The 18,837-nt window shown below is 42.1% G+C and overlaps 1 pseudogene; it reads right to left on the bottom strand.

Annotated features, from left to right (window-relative positions):
* Positions 1–3,528: 3,528 nt before the first annotated feature.
* Positions 3,529–6,645, bottom strand: LOC111611449 (annotated as a pseudogene).
* Positions 6,646–18,837: the final 12,192 nt, after the last annotated feature.

Raw genomic sequence — 18,837 nt, 5'->3', positions numbered from 1 at the left:
TCAAGGTCCATGAGACCACCTGTGTTCTCTTAGACAGTTAAGGGGATTTAAAAAAAAACCTTGATGGACAATATGTCCACTGTGTCCAATATGTCCTGCTTTGATGGAAGGATAATTAATTGTTGCAATATGTAGGCTATATTGATAAAACCAACAGTTATTTTTTTGGTGTGACACTGTCTCTGTGTATGCAGGCAGTACTCAGGCTGCCTTTTGAACCAGTTCAAATGCATCACATAGTAAGTAGGCAGTACTGTCTCTTTCAGAGTACAGGCCCCAGTTCACAGTGGTATGGAGTTACAGTGGCACTTCTATTGTCGAAGGACATGAAAAGCTCTCTCCCTGGGCTACAGAAACACTAGACTGTCAGAGAGGACAAGTGTTTTCTGTGTGCACTGTCCCACAGGAGACACATCTTCTCTCATGGCTTTTGGTCAGCCTGTGGAAGAATTTTTCATCAAATAGTATCTGAACATTACTTCAACAGGTAAGATGCAAGGTTGCCACAATGTTTAAGCATCTGTATTTTTATAGCACAGGCCTTTCTTGCCACAGTTTGTTTAACATATGATTAATTCAATTCAGTTTATTTTTTTAGCTCTAATTGTCAACAAATGTCGTCTCAAGGTACTCTACAAAAAATAAAAATAACAACTAGAACTGGAAGCATTTAAAACTGATTCTTTGTCTGACCCAGCAGGTCCCCCTGAACCTCCTTGCACTGCCCCTCCACACACACTCCCCCTGGGCAAACTTCCCTCATGTACCTCCCATTGGCCTCAGCATCGCCTGCGCTCTGCGTGGATTAACTGATTCAGGACTTTTTAAGACCCGTTTTTGTCCCGAAAGCTTTCAAATGTAGGACAGTCCTGAAAAGAAATATAGTGTTTCATCCAATGTGAGCCAGTGTCCTTTATTATTTTTCACATTTAGCTAAACTGTGTCTTGCATCTGTGAGGATTATGTTTTTTTGTGTATGTATTTTGGTTATTTTGGTCCTCTTGTGTCATGTTTCCCCTTCTATTGATTCCAACTATCTCTTGTTCTGTGTATTTATCCTCAGCTGTCATCTGTTCCTCACTGAATCCTAGTCATTTGTTAGTGAGTTTTGTGTCTGAGCATCACTTACCTGTGCCACCTGTTTCCACCCTTGTGTCTGGTCTTGTCACAGCTTTGACAGCATTAAAGGAAATACACCTCACCCTGGACTTCAGTCATGCTACTCTTCTTACATGTAACCGAACTGAGACAATAGGATCCAGCTGGATTTCAATCTGGAGAGACTCAGACAGAAAAGAATAAACGATTAGGAAATTTATTGACAAAAAATGAATAACAATTCTTTGGCGCTCGGGCCCCGGCTGGAGATTTGAGCAGTGAATTCCGGCGAATTCAGATGAGCCCATCAACGCTGAATAGGGATACTCCCCCGGGGCCCAACACTGGTGGTGGAGGTTGGGAAAGATGACAACTTGAAATGCTGGTGGAGAAGGGGAGGAGGTGGGTTGAGCAAAGCTGGAAAGCAACTGGCGGCGTGGGTGTGGAGCCTTTTAACAGAGCTTGATTGAAGATTGGAGAAGGCGGGTCGAGGTCCAGTGATGAAGATGACGCAGTAATTAGATGGAATGGGTGGAGCGGAAGTCTTCCAGCTTGAACTTGCGCCTAGGCTTCATTTCAATCTGGAGAGATTCAGACAGAAAAGAATAAACGATTAGGAAATTTATTGACAAAAAATGAATAACAATTCTTTGGCGCTCGGGCCCCGGCTGGAGATTTGAGCAGTGAATTCCGGCGAATTCAGACGAGCCCATCAACGCTGAATAGGGATACTCCCCCCCAAAACGTCTGGGCAGATGCCGGGGCCGAGGCCAAGACTTTGCTACGAGAGGTGAAATGCAAATGGGAGAAATCGGGGTGACGGATAGCAGTGAAAACCTTGTGGGATGACGCCGCACCATCTAATAGAAGAAGGCCGACTGAGGGGTTACTTACCTGGTGTGGAGTCGGGCTGGTAGATGAAGGCCAGCCGGGGTGTTATTGGCGTGACGCGAAGTTGGGCTGGTAGATGTAGGCCAGCTGAGGGGTTACTGTCATGATGCGGCGTTAGGCTGGGATGATGTGGAGCCGTGCTGGGGTTATGAATATGCTTAGAGTTGGGTAAAAGAATAGCTACAATTCTCATAAAGGAAAGAGAGAGAAAGAGACGCCGATGGATACGAGTTAGCAAAGACTTGTGAAAAAGCTAAGAGTAAGCTGATAGACATAGAATTTTAGCGAGGCCGCCCCAAAAGAAAAGAGAAAATGAACTGAGTGAAGTCGGTGAAAGAAAGCCGGTGGTAGTAATAGACTAGAGACAGGAAGAAAGACACCAGGAAACCGGGAGCTGAAGATCTAAGCGAAGCTGGGAATAAACTCACCGGATAAAGTTGGTAGCTGGCAGGGACAAGAGGCGGGATTGCTTGAAATGGAACCTGAAAGTGGCAGCACGGGAGGATGAGCGGGGCTTTTATGAGTTCAGGGCTTGAGCTCTTAAATGGGGTGAACCATCCACCACCAGCGAGTTGCGAAGTGCTTACCTAGGCACTGAGAGACCGTTGAGCTGCGAGAACGGCTAAGAGGTCTGGACGAATGTAGGATGCGACCATCGGCCGAGTTGCTGGAGGGTTGACGTGGGAATACCCTGCGCGGCTGCGGATGTAGCCGCTCCTATTCTAAAGGAGTGGCCTGAGAATTGGCTAGGAGGGAGGTTGGATGCAGCTAGAAGTAGCTTCAGGTGCTTTAGGAACCAGGCCGAGGACATGGGGAAACCTTCGGGGGTTAGGAACAGGGGTTCGGGGGAAAAACTCAATTTGTGTCTTAAGAGCGCGAATTTGAACATGGCTAAAAAAGGGCAAAACGGACCATCGGTACGAGCTATGACGATGGTGCATGCGCCTTTAGATTTAGTATGCTTGAGGGATAAGCTGTAATAATTAACGTGGAAACTGAGGTCAGAAACCGCTAAGTCTCTAGAAGGGATGAATGTGGTATTTGGGGACGTGAACTCGCTTAGACGAAGGAGCCCATAAAAAGCTAAAAGAAACGAACTCGAGAGGAGGCTCTGGAGATAAGGAGAGTAGGAACTGAGTCGAAGGGTATTGAGTAACTTAATGAGAATGGGAAGGGTGATAGGTTTTCTACTATCTGGGAGGGAAGGACGAACGTTAGAAATACTCTTTAACAGAAGCTTTATAACATTGTCACGAAAAAGGCTAACAGAAGAGGAAGACTGGGAAAGTTGGGAGAAAAAATTTATACCTGCGACGAGACTGCGGATATAAGAGGGCTTCAGATTAAGATGAACGAAGCAATGGGTAATGAAAGCGATGACTGAGCTAACTTGAACGGGATAAAGTGGGGTCTTGTGAACAGAGCAGAAGTTTGCAAACTTGTGCCAGGCGAAGGTGTAAGATTTGAACGTAGAATGAGCGAGGCCATTTTTAATGTAAAAGTTAGCCAACTGGAGCAAGGGTAAAAGAGAAGGGGAGATTAATTCAGGATGAGGTTGTCGAAGGAGGGAACAGGCGTCGGGAGGAGGTCGACTGAAGGGCAGAGGCGACGAAAGGTCTGAAATCGAAGACGAGACAGAGCATCGGCAATGGCGTTAGAATGACCTGGAATGTGACGCGCAGAGAGGATGAAATTGTTGATCACGGATTGCCATGTAATACGACGAAGAAAAGGCATAATAGACTTGGAAGAAGAGCGGCCTTTACTAATAGTTTCTACAACTGCGGCATTATCGCAAAATGCTACAATGTGCTTGCGTTTCCACTGGCTTCCCCAGAGGCAGCATGCTGTAGCAATGGGGACTATTTCATAAAAAGCCGAAGATTCTGACCGAGGAACCGAAAGAGGCCATTTCTCAGCGAACCAGCTGCCCTGAAAAAAGCCCCCGTATCCTGCGGAAGGAGCAGCATCGGTGTAAAACTGGGCAGAATCAGCGGAGAGGATAACGTCATCATAGAAAAAAGAAATGCCGTTCCAGGAGTTAAGCAGAGAGGACCAAAAAACGAGATCAGAGCGGCAGCCGTCATCCAAAACGATTCGATCGAATAGAGAGGGAACTGAATTAGCGAGGTCGAGCAACCTGGAGATAAAAGAGCGACCTTGAGGGATTATGTGCATGGCGAAGTTAAGATGCCCGAGCAGCGAGAGAAGCTGGCGCTTGGAAAGAGTCGAGGATGAAAGATAAGCTTGGGAGATTTCACGAATGCGAGCTAATTTATCGGCTGGCAGCGAAGCAACCATTTTTACCGAGTCCAGAGAGATGCCGAGAAATTCTAATTTTTTTTGCGGACCAACAGTTTTCTCCTCGGAGAGGGGAACGCCGACGCGGAGGAAAAGGTCTTTCAATTTGCTGAGCGAACGGGGAAAAGGGTGGGGCGGATCTATAAGCAGAAAGTCATCAAGGAGGTGGAGCACGGAGGGAAGTTTGACAACATTTAGCAAAATCCAACAGAGAGCTTCAGAAAATGAATTAAAGAGACTGGGGCTGCTCCTGCACCAAAAGTCAGACGGACAAAGAAATAAAACTTTTCGTCCCATTTAGCACCCAGCAGGTGCCACTGCGAGGGATGCACGGGCAAGATCTTAAAAGCGTCAATAATGTCGGCTTTGGCCAGCCACGCTCCTGGACCGGCTTTCTTTATTAACGCTATGGCATGATCTACTGTGGAATAAAAGAGTGAAAAGGGTGGCTTCGGGATAAGGCTATTAATGCTAGGGTGGGAACCAGAATGAGGCGCAGACAGATCAAGAATCAAACGTTTTTTCCCTGAATATTTGCGGATCACGACTCCGAGGGGATTGACGCGAAAGAGGGAGAAGGGAGGGGAAACGCAGGGGCCGATGACGTAACCTTTAGACACCTCTTTCTGTAATAAGTGGGAGACGGCGCTCGGATCTAACAGCGCTGATTGGAGATTTGGAATGACTATAGAAGAAGCGGGGGGATGAGGTATACCTATGAAAAAAACCCTGGGAGAGACCAGTGATTAGGAAATTAACGAATGATTGATCGGGATGATACTGTAAAAGGAAAGCCAATTCGGGAACTAGAATGGGAGTCGAAAGAAATTGGAAAACTAATTCCTGAAACCTCGACGGTTTCTGCTGGGAAAGGTGCGGCGGGGGCAGACGGACTTGGGATGAGCGTCCCTGCAGAAACTACAGATGTGAAGGAAAGCACATTTGGGAAATGAACAGACACCTTCATTAAAGTTATTGCAGATAGGCATGTTATTATGAACCTGCACCTGTCTGCCGTGACGATCTTGCGACGGGATTTTGAGAAGAGATGGCGGAGAAGCCGCGGCGGGAGGACCTGGCTTAAATGGGAGAGATGGGCAGAAGGCGCTAAGATGGCCCGAAATGCCGCACAGGTGGCATGAAACAGCTTGGGTAAGCATGATGAGAATCTCCGTATCCAGAGTAGACCAGTTGAGATTCAGACCAGAGCGGGAGAGGACGGCGGCAGCTTTGGTAGCGAAAGCTTTGTGATATTGATAAAATAGAGATCGACCATATTGCAAATGAAGATCAGCGATCAATGCCAAATATGCATCCAAATCTATTCTGCGCTCAGGGTAAACTGAACAGATGACATCCCTAAAGACACTGAATGCGGCTAGGAACTGCCCGATAGACAAATCTTTCACTAGGCGGGGATCCGAAGATTTAATGATGGCTGAAAATTGATCGGATGAAGCAATACTTTGGTCGACTACGGGAGAGGGAAGGAGAATGGAAGCTAAATTGATGTACTGTCCTTGCAGTATCTTTGAGCGCAGTCTGGGAGAGATGTTGGCGTGCAAAGGCGTATAAGCCGCACCTGTTAAGGGAAGGATATGGCCGAGGAAAAATCAGAGCGATTGAGAAAACAAGAGTAAAATTTAGAAAAACGGACTTACCTGAAGGCGGCGCAGGCCGGGCGTTAGCGAGGGTGAACACCGTTGGAGGTGGCTGAAGAGAGGGAGGAGGGGCAGCTGGAACGGCAGAGAAAGGGATTGAGGACGCCACCGCAATGTTAGAAGCACCGTGTTGAAGCTGGTAGGACAGCGCTGATAAGGAAAGCTGAAGAGAATCCATGGATGCGACGAGAGAGGACGCAAGGACCTGGTCAGAAGAGGGGGGGAGGGGAGGCAGAGAGTGGGGACCGGAGGAGGGACCGGGGGCTTCTGGAGGTACGACGGGAGCGTCAGGAGGAGGATTAGGATTTGGCGGTGGAGCTGAAGGAGGCCCAGGTAAACAAGAGGACAACTGAGAGGAGGGGGGGCGGCCCTTGCGTCGCTTGGCTGGAGGAGCGACGGACTTGCAGGATCTTTTCCCGCTGACCGATGAAGGGGGAGCAGGGGGAGACGGAGGAATATAGGGCGGAGAGGTGTCGATGAACGGCATGAGGGCAGCGAGAGAGGCAACCTGCGGAGATTGAAGGCCAGCGGCGAGGGAGACGCCTTTGGATTTAAGGAAAGAAGCTGGGGAGAGGTGGTCCGGGCACATGGCCAAACGAGAGCTGCGGCGGATGGGAGAGGAGGAGGGGGGAGCCGGACCCTCACGAGAGGCGACCGGAGAACCAGGAGGGACATCGGACTCGAAGTCAGACATGACGAACGCGTACCAACTTGAGCAAAGCTGGAAAGCAACTGGCGGCGTGGGTGTGGAGCCTTTTAACAGAGCTTGATTGAAGATTGGAGAAGGCGGGTCGAGGTCCAGTGATGAAGATGACGCAGTAATTAGATGGAATGGGTGGAGCGGAAGTCTTCCAGCTTGAACTTGCGCCTAGGCTTCATGTGTAGAAGAGACATGCGTCTATGGAATAAGATGATACTCTAGAGCGCAGCATGCTCCAGACGCCTCGCACCATCTCCACGAAGGTCAGGAAGCACCTTCACCAGCCTGGTCATGCAGTGTTACTCATCGAGGATTCGAAGCTTTTGGAATCAAGCTGCCGACTTCAGAAATTGAAATTACACACTATCTGCGTGGAGCTTGGCAAAGTACTGGGTAGATGCAGTTCCAGACTCCAGAGCCGCCTCTAGTCCCGGCTCTGCCATTTGACCCCAGTACAGCCAATCCCAGGTTTCTCTGGTTCCTCCTGTTTGCTTTCAGTGACCCTACCAGGGACATGAAGCCACTGACAGCATAACTGAGAAACTCAAACTTAATGGGTGAGACTTAATGAGAAGTATGTTTTAATAAATGAAAGATTTATTTTAAAAGGTATTTTAAATCTAAAACATCCTCGTTGGAACATACCAGATCATGCCATAGGTCAAATCATCAGATCAAATCATATTCAATAAAGTAGTTACTTTCTTGACCCAATTTGCCATTTAGTTTAACAAAGCTACTTTAAATTGACGGCAGCGAGCTGTAATTGAGCACATCAGAAATAAAAAAGGTCATCACTGAAGCTCTTCTAGATAGAAACAGAACATTATTTCCGGAAGTCTAAATGAGAAAAAGGTGAAAGCAGAAATTATCCCTAATTGAAGCTTAATGTACTCCAAACCAAAACAGCCTCCAGAGCTCAGTGATAGGGCTAGAGAAATTATTGGGAAGAAGCAGAAATACCATGTAACACAGTCTGATGTAGGCAAACCGATAATTATACACTGACACTGTGTGCAGTTTCACCTGCAGGGCTGTGAGAAGACCCAAACTAAATTAATCAGTGGTCAAATTAACCTCCTTTTTGTTACCAAATTACATCTATTATGAAATCTATTCACACAAATCTGCATGATTCATTAACTTAAATCAACTCCCACTGTTTCACTTCGTTCCTCTGGCTGATGCTCACTTTACAACAGAAATAACAGCTCCTGTTGCCTTGCATATGACTGTAAGTAGATTACTTGCTCTTGAGCTAATGGTGGCTACTGTGTGCTCTGCACTGAACTGTGGAGGATTACAAACATGACAGGCAGAGATTATAAAATTACAGTCGTTAATGAATGAGTTCATTATTAAATGTTGGCATCTGTCAGTGTATTTAAAAAGAAGCTTTCAAATGTAGGATATCTATGTCAGCTGCTTTGGATCTGTCCAATAAGATTAAAATATTTTGTACAGAGGATTGCTTAACTAACTGAATTGTATAATAATTAACATCTTACACACTTACATAAATTGTATATATTCTTTTGTGTGTCGGCATGTACATAAAAAACAGTACTCACCTTGGAATCTAAAATGTTTTTCACAAAAGATTTTGTTTGGCTGTTTGCAGCTTTCAAATTAGATTAGAAGTTACGTAATCTATGAAACATTTAAAGTAAATTGATGAACAAAAATCCTTCAGATACTAATAACATATACAGTACAGACCAAACGTTTAGACACAACTGTGTGTCCAAACTTTTGGTCTGAACTGTATGTCCCCAGAAATGTGGCATAACTTTGTACACGATGGGTAAGTGATTCTCCAGAATGGCTTCATAACTCCACAACTCCAGACCTGATGTAATTTTTAACCATTTCCTAAACTGGTGATCCATATTGCATTTTCTGGGCACATTTTTGGTTCATTTTTCACTAGTGCTTCAACTTTTGAAATCACAGCAAGTCTCAGCCTAATTGTGTGTCATGTGATATACAGGGAGTGATGAGAAGTGACTAACAGCTAACAACCAGCCACCAATCAGCAATGAAATTTGGATTTCCCGTCATCACAATCTCACTGTCAATGGAGCAAAATTTACCTGAAATGTCCACTGACTGGAATGCTATTCAGGAAAATGTACAAGTAACCTGGCTTATTCTGAAAAGTACAATGATATAATTAAAGTTTGCTTGGTGGAAAGAATATATGTAAGTAAAACACAGAAATTTGAATATTGGAATTTATAAGCTTCATATGTCTTCAAAGCCACATAAAAATCATGTTTTGTCCCCAGTCATTTCCGTATGCATATTTAATTTAAGGTTCACTCATCTATTACACATTAGCATACATACATTAATATGTTCTCAAACACAAAACAACAGCAGTAAAATTATGCAGTTAAAGTTGTAGTATATAACTTTTATAAAAATATGTTTTTACATGTTAAAACTGTCACTATATTATGAACATATAACATGAGATAGCTACTCTTTGAAAAAATTGATCTCTTCCACCTCCTCTCTGTGGTCCTGCTGTCACCTGGAGAAACTCCCAGTTTCTGTAGGTGCTAATAACATGTCTGATTGGCTCTGATTGGTTGCTTCAACCAACCAATCAGAGTCTCCAACAGTGTCTTAGCGCTGTCAGTCCCATTCATGCACAGACTGCAGCTGTGCCAATGGTGGAAAAACAACTTACATTACAGGAAAACTATTTATCCACTCTCATCAGTGACCCTGCTAACTAGCCTGCATATTACAGCTTGACTGTGGGGAAGGAGCTTTAATGTAGCAGACCCTAACATGAACTCTTACCCTTGGATGTGACTGGCTAAATACATCCAGACAAAATTGGACTGAGATATTCTCATTGGGGCGGACTCAAAATCCAACTCATGCAACCCTTTTTCCAGCTGGAGGCCATGCTGGAAAAAGACAGTTGAAAGCCATCATTAGGATGAAACCAGTCAGCTCAATTTTAAGAAGGCTGGACCAATACCCTATGCCCTCAGGGAAACAGAAAAGAGAGGGAAAGGCTAGACGCAATAAGAATAATATCCAAACAGACCAGAGAGAATGAGCTTTGTCCTTCATCACTGTTCAAAAAGCAGGCGAGTCCATTGGGACCTGCTGAGACTATTAAGTCACAATCTACCAGAGTGTGGAGGAGGAAGCATACCCATTACCAATGAAGATTGGCTTGCTACACTGACTATGACATAGAGTGTTGTAAGTCAGCAGATCATGCCAACACTGATGCGCTACCCAGGCTGCCAAGGAGTGATAAGGACATGGCAGCAGAATAAAAGCAAATATTCTACCTCTCAGTGTTAGATGATCCTCCAGTGCATGCAAGCGACATTGCACAAAGCACATGGAAAGATGCAATACTGAGCAAGGTGAGAGATCTCAATTTAAATGCATGGCCTGATCACATCAGTGAAGATGCTCTCAGACCATACTTCCTGCAAAGAAGCGAAGTGTAGACTATGGGTGTGTTCTGTGGGGCATGAGAGTTATTGTGCCTGCAGCACACAAGACCACTGGATGCATGCTGGACATCCAGGAATACACAGAATGAAAGTGATGGCCAGGTCAGAGGTGTGGTGGCCACATTTGGATGTAGACATGAAAAACACAGTGCAAAACTATGATGCCTTTCAGTCTGTGAGGGCGCTACCTGCTGCAGCCCCACTGCACTGTTGGAAGTGGTCAGCCAGTGTGGCAGAGAATACACGTAGATTTTTGTGAAGCAGACAAAGAACATATGTTGGTGTTGGTTGACAGTCACTCTAAATGGCTTGAAGTGGTTCACATGAAAACCACAACAAAAATGAAGACTGTTAATGTGCTCAGAAACATCTCTGGAAGGATGTTCAGATGTATCAGATAACAAGACAGCACCTCCAGTGAATTCAAGCAGTTCCTGAAAAGCAATGGCATAAAACAGACTCTGATGTCATCCAGATTGGCATCAAATGGTGCAATAAAATGATCAGTGCAGAAACTTCTGGCAGATGAGGCTGAGCAATTAACCATGTCAGCGCAACATAAGCTGACAAACTTCCTGTTGATGTTCAGAAGTACAAAGCATCCAGTGACTGGAGTTGCACCAGCAGAGCTGCTTTTGAAGCATTACTTGAAAACTTGATTTACCCTGCTGAAGCCAAGTTGGAGAGAACTGTGGAAGACAAACAAAATACGTAAAAGACTTGCCATGAGAAGACAGCTACAAAATTACAGCACCTGCTGCCAGGAGACTGGGTGCGCGTCAGAAATTTCCGGGAGGGAAAGGAGAGCTTATTAAGGGTAATCATTGTGAAATGGCTTGGACCAGTAGCATCAATGATGGTGTGAGAGAGTACTCATGGCAAACTGGAATGCCACAGCAGGGCAAGAGTGAGTTTTAAATGCAGATAGGAGACGTTGGAGGAACGTTCACATATCCTGCAGTCACAGCAACCAAGAGAGCCACTGAGTCTAGACTAAAGTCGACACACACTCCAGAAGTGCTGGCTGATAACACCAGCTCTGATTGGATGGAGAGGAGAGTACCAGATCTAACCCCTTGTCATTAGACTACACCTGCCAAGCCCAACAGTCCTGCAGTACGCTATTATCCATAATGGATGCACAAGAAACGTACTGGATTCATTTTTTTATATTTACTCGGGTTGTGTTTACTGTTACAATTTCTGTGCTAATCTGAAATATTTCAATGACAAAAAATCAAAAGCAGAAAAGAGCTGCAAGGTAATAATATAATAGGAAGAAATTCCTTTCTTAACCAAGTTGAGACTGCTGTATTTTCCAAAGATACTCTTTGTTATTAGTACAGATATTTGACACCAGTTAGACTCCAATCTGACCTTGCAATCAACCAGTAAACTACTTCCCAAAGCTGTGATATTAGTGGAGATTAATGCTTCAATAATGGAGAACTGTGACAGTGATATCATTCATAGTGATTAGTGACAAATGAACGACTGCCAACCTGTGCCACAATAAGGCATCCCCCTGACTGATTGTGGTCAAACTTATTTTGGAAAGCATCCAAAGGGATACATATATTAGTACAGACATGTTAATTAACAACTCCAAAAAATGAATCTAGGGTGGAAAATCTATCACTCTCCTTAGCATAATGTCATTTTATCATATCAGCTCTGATCATCAAAGCTCACAGACTGACTTGTAGCTTAATGTCATACAATAAATTGCTGTTTACTCTACAGTATGGGGCATATTTCACTGCAGTGCAACTCATGCAAGCTAGTTTGGTTTTACAGTTTAAGTTTCTGGGTGAATATGATGAATATAGGAAATTCTAGATTAAAGACGTTTTCCAATTTTCAAGAAAAATTGAGGTTGTTTACATGGAATGTTTGTTAGTAGAGAGCAATTCTAGGGAAGCAAAGATTTATTTGTGAGATTTCTTCAGGCCACTGTTAACTGATCTGAAAGGTACCCAAATAATATTAAAGTTCTAATGCAGGAATGTAAAACAAGGGTTTGTATGGGGTTTTCTGAAGCCTGTAGGATTTGCACAACCTGCACTTTAATAAAACGGTTCACTCTCACTAAAGAAAAAATGTAGACTCTTCTTTCAAGTCTCCTGTTCTATGTACCACTTTTTCTCCATATAATTCCCAGTTGCTGAAAAAAGGGGTACAATATTGCAATTCTAACATTTATATTGCTAAGCTATTTTTTTAGAAGCTTTACACTTTAAGAATGACAACAGGACTCGATTTACGTTGTCGCTCTAACAATAATTTTGATGTCTTCCGACTTCAACTGCTTATCTGTCTACTGCTCTAATTACCCTCACCCCTCCCACAGAGCAATTTCTGGGGGATTACTCTAGGGAGCAGCAATTCCCCAGAGCAACAGAATGGTTCGATCTGAAGTCTTTCTTAAAACTATGTGCATCTTGCATATTAAGGATGCCGAATTCTGCAAAGGCAGAGTTATGTCAGAAACAATCTAATCCTGAAGGCCAACAAATAAAATAAATTGTCGCTTTCAAGAAAGATCCACCTCATCAATGATGCCACAGTTGAGCAGGTCAGGAGCATTAAATTCATTGGGAGACAGATCACTGACACTTTGTCCAGGTCCCAAATGCAAATGCAAAAGTGTTATTTTTTCAGGGTTTGAATGTGCAGAGTTGTTTTTATTACACTGTAGAGTTCATTAGTAATTTGATACACTTCCCAATTTAGCACAGTGTACCAACACAGTTTGTGGTCAGAATGATGAACATGATGTCTTTTCAGACAACCAAAAACACAGATAAGTACATTGGCGGTTATGTATGTATGTGTAATTTTGACCAAATAACGTTACTGACATCAGCTGACAGTGAAGTAAATGTACCACTAGAGATGCTAAATGTTGACTCATGGAAGATATACCAGTTGATTTCTTTCATTAGGGATGGGCAAACATAGCATAGCTGCTCCCTCCACCCCCAGATATTTGTCAAAATGCTCAGAAAAGACATGTTGCATCAAACTCAACATTTCTGAGATAATGTAATGTTTTCTGGTTTATTCAAGTTGCGTAACTTTTTTGTGTTCGTTTTCATAAATTTATTCACCTTTTGTCATAGAAGTACATTTGCAGGAAATGTTATTCCTGCAAACAAAATTTGCTTTTATGTGTATAAGCAAATTTTATATATGTTTATACATATATAAGGAACTGACAGAATTGTGTATTTGAGCCATTTATATACATTTACAATCAAAGAGAAAATTGACACAAATGTCTGTCTTGTGGATGAGGATGAAGATGCTAGTGACGTCCCAGTAGAAGAAAAACAACCTTGTCTGGACCCTCACTGGACCTGGACCTCTTCTGTTGAGGGTCATGGTAAAACTATAAATATAAAACTATAACATTAGGCAAAGTTTAGAAGGTTTTTTTGTTCCTTTTTCCTGCTTCAATTAAATCACAGCCAAAATTATTCTCTAATTGTAGGCACAAATTATGTAACAGTGGCCCACTGTCTTTTTGTATTGTTGGTTTCTCCTTAGAATCTGCAGTGCAGTCTTGGTGTGCAGATATGCTCTCATCACATTCATCAGACAATGAGCTGTTGTTCCTGTCCCCTAAATGGTGATGCATTGATGATACCTAGATGACATCCTCAAGAAAAGATTCAAGTCTCTTCTTCAGCCTGCTGAGGAGAACCCAGAGGACAATGAGTCATCAGGCCAATCCTAGCTTTGGCCTACTTTTAAAAAATATGCAGAATGTTGAAGTAATGTTTTTCATTACACTGACAAAATATCAGGACTAAGTTAAGTGATGGAATTGTTGCACACCATCAACTGTATTTGATGTAATACTACAATTACAAATTGTATTCCTGACGGCGTTTCAATTAAATCTTTAGTCAGTTACATGACAGCTCTGTTGCTGTTGGTGTACCTCTGGCCTCCACCATCCAGTGGGAAGAAGAGGGCTGTGAAGACTGTTATTCAAGAAGCTCTGAGCCATATTGTCCAGTTTCACAAAGTCAGTGGACACAACCTTTAGTAAAGTGTCTGTTGTTGTGAAGTAGGGAATCTGTTATCTGATTCATTTTTGTTCTGCTGAAAATTTTCTTGCAGTCATGCTGCAGCCTTCGACAGATCACAGCCTCAGTCCAGGGGAGTCAGCCCTATGTTTCAGCAGTTGGAACATTGTGTCACATCATCAATGACTTCTACATCGTTGTGGATCATCAGCTTGTTCCCTGCAAGGCTAAGTCTTCAATTTCAGCCTCTGATGAACTCTTCGTGGCATGGTATTTGTGCCATGAAGGGTATTAGTGCATACTAATAGCCCCAAAACATCAGTTTGCAATAGCATACCACTGGGAGTCATTGTCTTTAAATGTATTATGGACCTGTAAAGACAGTGAATGAGTGAGTTAACAAATGGGGACATGATGGTAGATAACGTGCATGCTGACATGAACTGTGAGGTTGATGTGGGTTGCATGTGATGCCACAGAGTGTCATCCTGGTCTTACTGTGTGTTCCAAGTTTGAAGATTTTGTCAAATAAGGGACATTATTGTTTTTCTGGGAATTATTTTGCTGTCGAACACTGAGATTCTTGGATTTGATTAGCATTTTCAGTCCTACCATGTGGTGAAGGGAAATGAGTCTAATGCTTCTCTGCAGGTTGACCAGTTGCATTTTTCCAACCTTTACATTTTGACCTACAGATAACATAATGGTTTTGAGAGGAAAGATCTGAATGTGGTTCTTGTCAATGTGCTGTTACAGAAGACATTGTGACATGATTTGTTCTTGTAGGTTTTAGAATAGCTCTTTTTACATAAACTTGTATGATACAAACTTGGATGTATATATTGTAGAAAAATTTGCATAATACTGCTGAAGTCTTCCATGTTGGTGCATGACGTTTTTGCACTTTCACATTTTGTTAAGTAGGGTTGTCTTTGTTCAAAATGGATAAGGACTAAGATGCAGTCCAGTGCTAAATGTTTAGACCATTCTGGCATTTAAAATCGGATGTTCGAGGTGTATTTGGAACTTTTTGATTATATAATGCTGTTTTAACAGTTGTGTTGTTTTAAAATAAAGTCTAATTGGACTTTCTGTTTGCCCATTCATGTGTGATTATATTTAAAGTGAGAGTTACTATTTCTAAGATTGTATCTTTGTAAGTGAGCATTCAAAGCTATAGTACTCAATGATACAAGTGTCAAAGATAAACTAAAAGATAAATTCACTGTTTGGTTATAAATAAACTCTCCTTTCCATGGTACATTGTACTCCATATCATACAGTTTAGAGACTCTGCCAGTTTATTTTTATGCTCCATCAGTCTTTTACAGTTAAATAACATCTGTAAACGAGTTCATTTATACTCTCAAACTCCCATTAACCTTTGTACTCTATATAATTGTACTGTTTTCCTTTTTTTCTGTTTTCTTCATTTTTATTGGAGGGTTGCAACAAAATTTCGCTCAATATGTACCTTATGTGCAGCTGAATGGCAATAAAGTCTGTCTATCTCTATAGAGTTTCTGTTAAGCTCAACAGAAGTGACACTGTCAGTGAATGTTTTCCGGTGCAGAATGCATGCTTAGAAACTTAAAAGTGCATCTTCCACCTTAAACATATACTGAAGCTTTTGTATCATAACAGGTTTTTTGCACATTCATGGTGCAAAAAATGGCCCATATTTCAAAACAAACATATGAGTGCCTCCTCTACCTAACCTGCTTACTGCGCTGCCTAAAAACAGCGCCCCTAGCAAGAACTGTTAATGATGTAGATGAGAGAATGTTCCAGACCATTCAGCTAAAAACACTGAATAAGACCTGGAGGACGTGACCAATATTGAGCCTTAAATTGGCTACATGTTTAAGATTGAAGGCTCACAAGTCAGCCAGAAGCTAGAATTATTGACAGCATAGTAAACAGAGATCATTTAAATGGTAGAAGAGCAGGCACTGGAATGGAAAACAACACAGGCCTGGAATCGCTATCTTCAGTGCTAACTGCTAAAAGAATTTTGGAAATGTATATTTGCATTTAAAGACAAATAATAAGCATACATGCAATTAGGCTCAAAAATATTCATGCCTCTGGAAAATTTAATAACTCTCCACTGACCCTCTTCCAGGTCAATGCTGAGACTCTGGCTCTGTTTTGTCTCTGCTCTCCGTCCTTCTTCTCCTCGCTGCCTCTGCTGTATCATGGTGGAACTGCAGTGGATTTCAGCCTGATTTGGTCATTTTTTCTGGATCCCATCTAGTATTCATTCTGGTCACTTTCGCTGTAAGCCTCCTCACAGAAGTGCGCACTGCAAACCGCCGTGTTAGCTGATATACTGTTGGTGGCGAAATCTTGCCTTCCCAGCTGGGTGAATCTCACCCAAGGTTAAAATAAAGTTTTTTTTCTGTTGTTCTTTTTTTCCTTTTTCCATGTGCAACTGCAACCTGAACAGCCAGACATAAACAAGTTTTAATCACACCTGAGCGAACAAAACCTCCTTGAGCTCAGCAATCAGATCGCAGCCACTGGGCTCCGTTCTCCTCCAGTTATATCACACAAACTGCACGTTCTTTCAAGAAGAAGAACTTTTTGGTCAATTTAACATTTTTAAACATTTGCTAGCTAATGAGAGTCCAAATACAGCAATCAGATTTACTATTTGACCTCAGAAAATATTTTTCCACCTTTTAATAGAACCGAAAATATGCACTGTAAAGGTAAAAGCATTGGAATGATTGAAAAAGAAACACAGCATAAAATGGAGGAATCCATTTATTCAACTGACCCAGCTGGAGCCTACTTATTCTCTCAGATAAATGAGTAGCATAAACAAAGTAATGGGCCAGGCGAGGCAGTTCCCTCCTTGCAGGGTTCTCTTCACTTAAACTGACAGATTTATACACTGGGTGGGTCTTTGCAGCCTTATCATTATGATTAGAAGTGCCACTGACATGCTTGTATTGCCAGGCATTAAAGTTACAGTAAGACATATTCTTCATTCAGATCATTCAATAGCAACTTGCTGCTACAGATATATTTTGTCTGCAACTTTTGTTGTGCCACAATCTCAGATTATGTTGCTGTGGTTATTTGTATTTGAAGGCACAACTGACAGATCGGTATGTCTGATATCTCTCCTGTTGATCTTCTGGTTGAAATGTTCTTGAGGGCTGTAACAGGTCAATGAGAAAATACTAGGAGGATTCTTCCACTTTACTGGTATGTCCACACAGGAAGACTTAGAAATTATTCATTCTAAAAAGTTTGCATTCTGTGCACCAAATCATGTTATATACATTATGTAGCAGAATTCATGGCTATATAATGGCACTGGAGGGCCACCAGGTTTTTCTATTAAAATATGTTAAGCTGACAGAAAATGTAAAATAGTACTTTGTAATTATATATGTTACCAGAAAACATCACCGACAATTCTTAAACCCACAACTATAGAGTCTTAAAAACAACAAATTTAAAAAATACAATTAAGATAAATATTAATTATTTCATCAGTCAGTGGATGTCAAAACATTATGTAATGCTGGTTACATTTAGAACCAGCCCATGGCATAAATGAACTAAGAAGCTGCTTAAGGCCCCCAGGCCTCTGGGGGCCCAATACATGCTTGCACAGACCACAGATGTAGAATTTGAACATTAGTTTCCCAAGAGTGTCATTGCTGTTAAATCTGATTTAATGGTTTCAGCACAGATAAATTAAAAGATTTTAAATTGTTTAACATTTAAATTTAAGATTTTAAGGAGCTGGAAAGTTTCCTTTGTAAAAGTTCAAAGAACAATTTTCACAGCTAGATTATTTTGTATCATAGCTACTATTTGATGCTGTAAGTTTAATTTATGAGCCTGAGCTCTGTTCATTAATACATCTCAGTAAATAATTGTCACCAATTGCTTTTAACTGCCCTCTTTTTCAGATTTCACTAAGTCCATGTTGAAATGCAGTTAGTGGTGCTGATGTTCTTAGCAGCAGGAGGGACCCCTAACTCAAATTCTCCTAAAGGACTCATACATTTGTGGACCGACCCTGGATAATGAGCTAAATCCGCTACACCAGAGGTTCTCAAACTTTTTTCAGTGATGTACCCCCTTAAAAATATATTTTTAGTCAAGTACCCCCTGACACGGGCAAAACATTTTTGGAATTAAAAAGGGGTACAGTGCTGTAAAATCAATGTCTGATTTATTAAAGCCAAACAACTTATATCAGTGAACCTGACAAATACATCCATATTGCAAACATTGCATGGTTAAACAAAAAAGAAAAACAGAAGACGGTGACCACCAGGAAGGTATAAAACCAGTCAAACCATTTTATTTTAAAGGATACTGAAACTAAATACTGAATATAAAATTCAGTGCATGAACACACATTTATATTTTATCGAACTTTTCACAAAATAATTTTTCCCAAGACTTATGAGGAGCCTACTGATTTTTTAAAGATATTTTGAAAAGCTTCACGTACCCCCTGCAGTACCTCCACGTACCCCCATTTGAGAACCACTGCTCTAGGGTGTCCCTACGCTCTTTCAGGTCTCATACTGATGTTTCCAGTTTTGTTAGAGCCAAATTATAGACAGCGTTTCACCAGGAGACCTAGAGTGAGGAGCCCAGCCCCTTTCCCCCTTGCGCCTCAGACAGAGTTT

This window comes from Xiphophorus maculatus, chromosome 15 (assembly GCF_002775205.1).
Source record: "Xiphophorus maculatus strain JP 163 A chromosome 15, X_maculatus-5.0-male, whole genome shotgun sequence".
Lineage (NCBI taxonomy): Eukaryota > Metazoa > Chordata > Actinopteri > Cyprinodontiformes > Poeciliidae > Xiphophorus > Xiphophorus maculatus.
The sequence above is the reverse complement of the archived record's forward strand: the minus strand, read 5'-3'. Positions and strand labels throughout refer to the sequence as shown.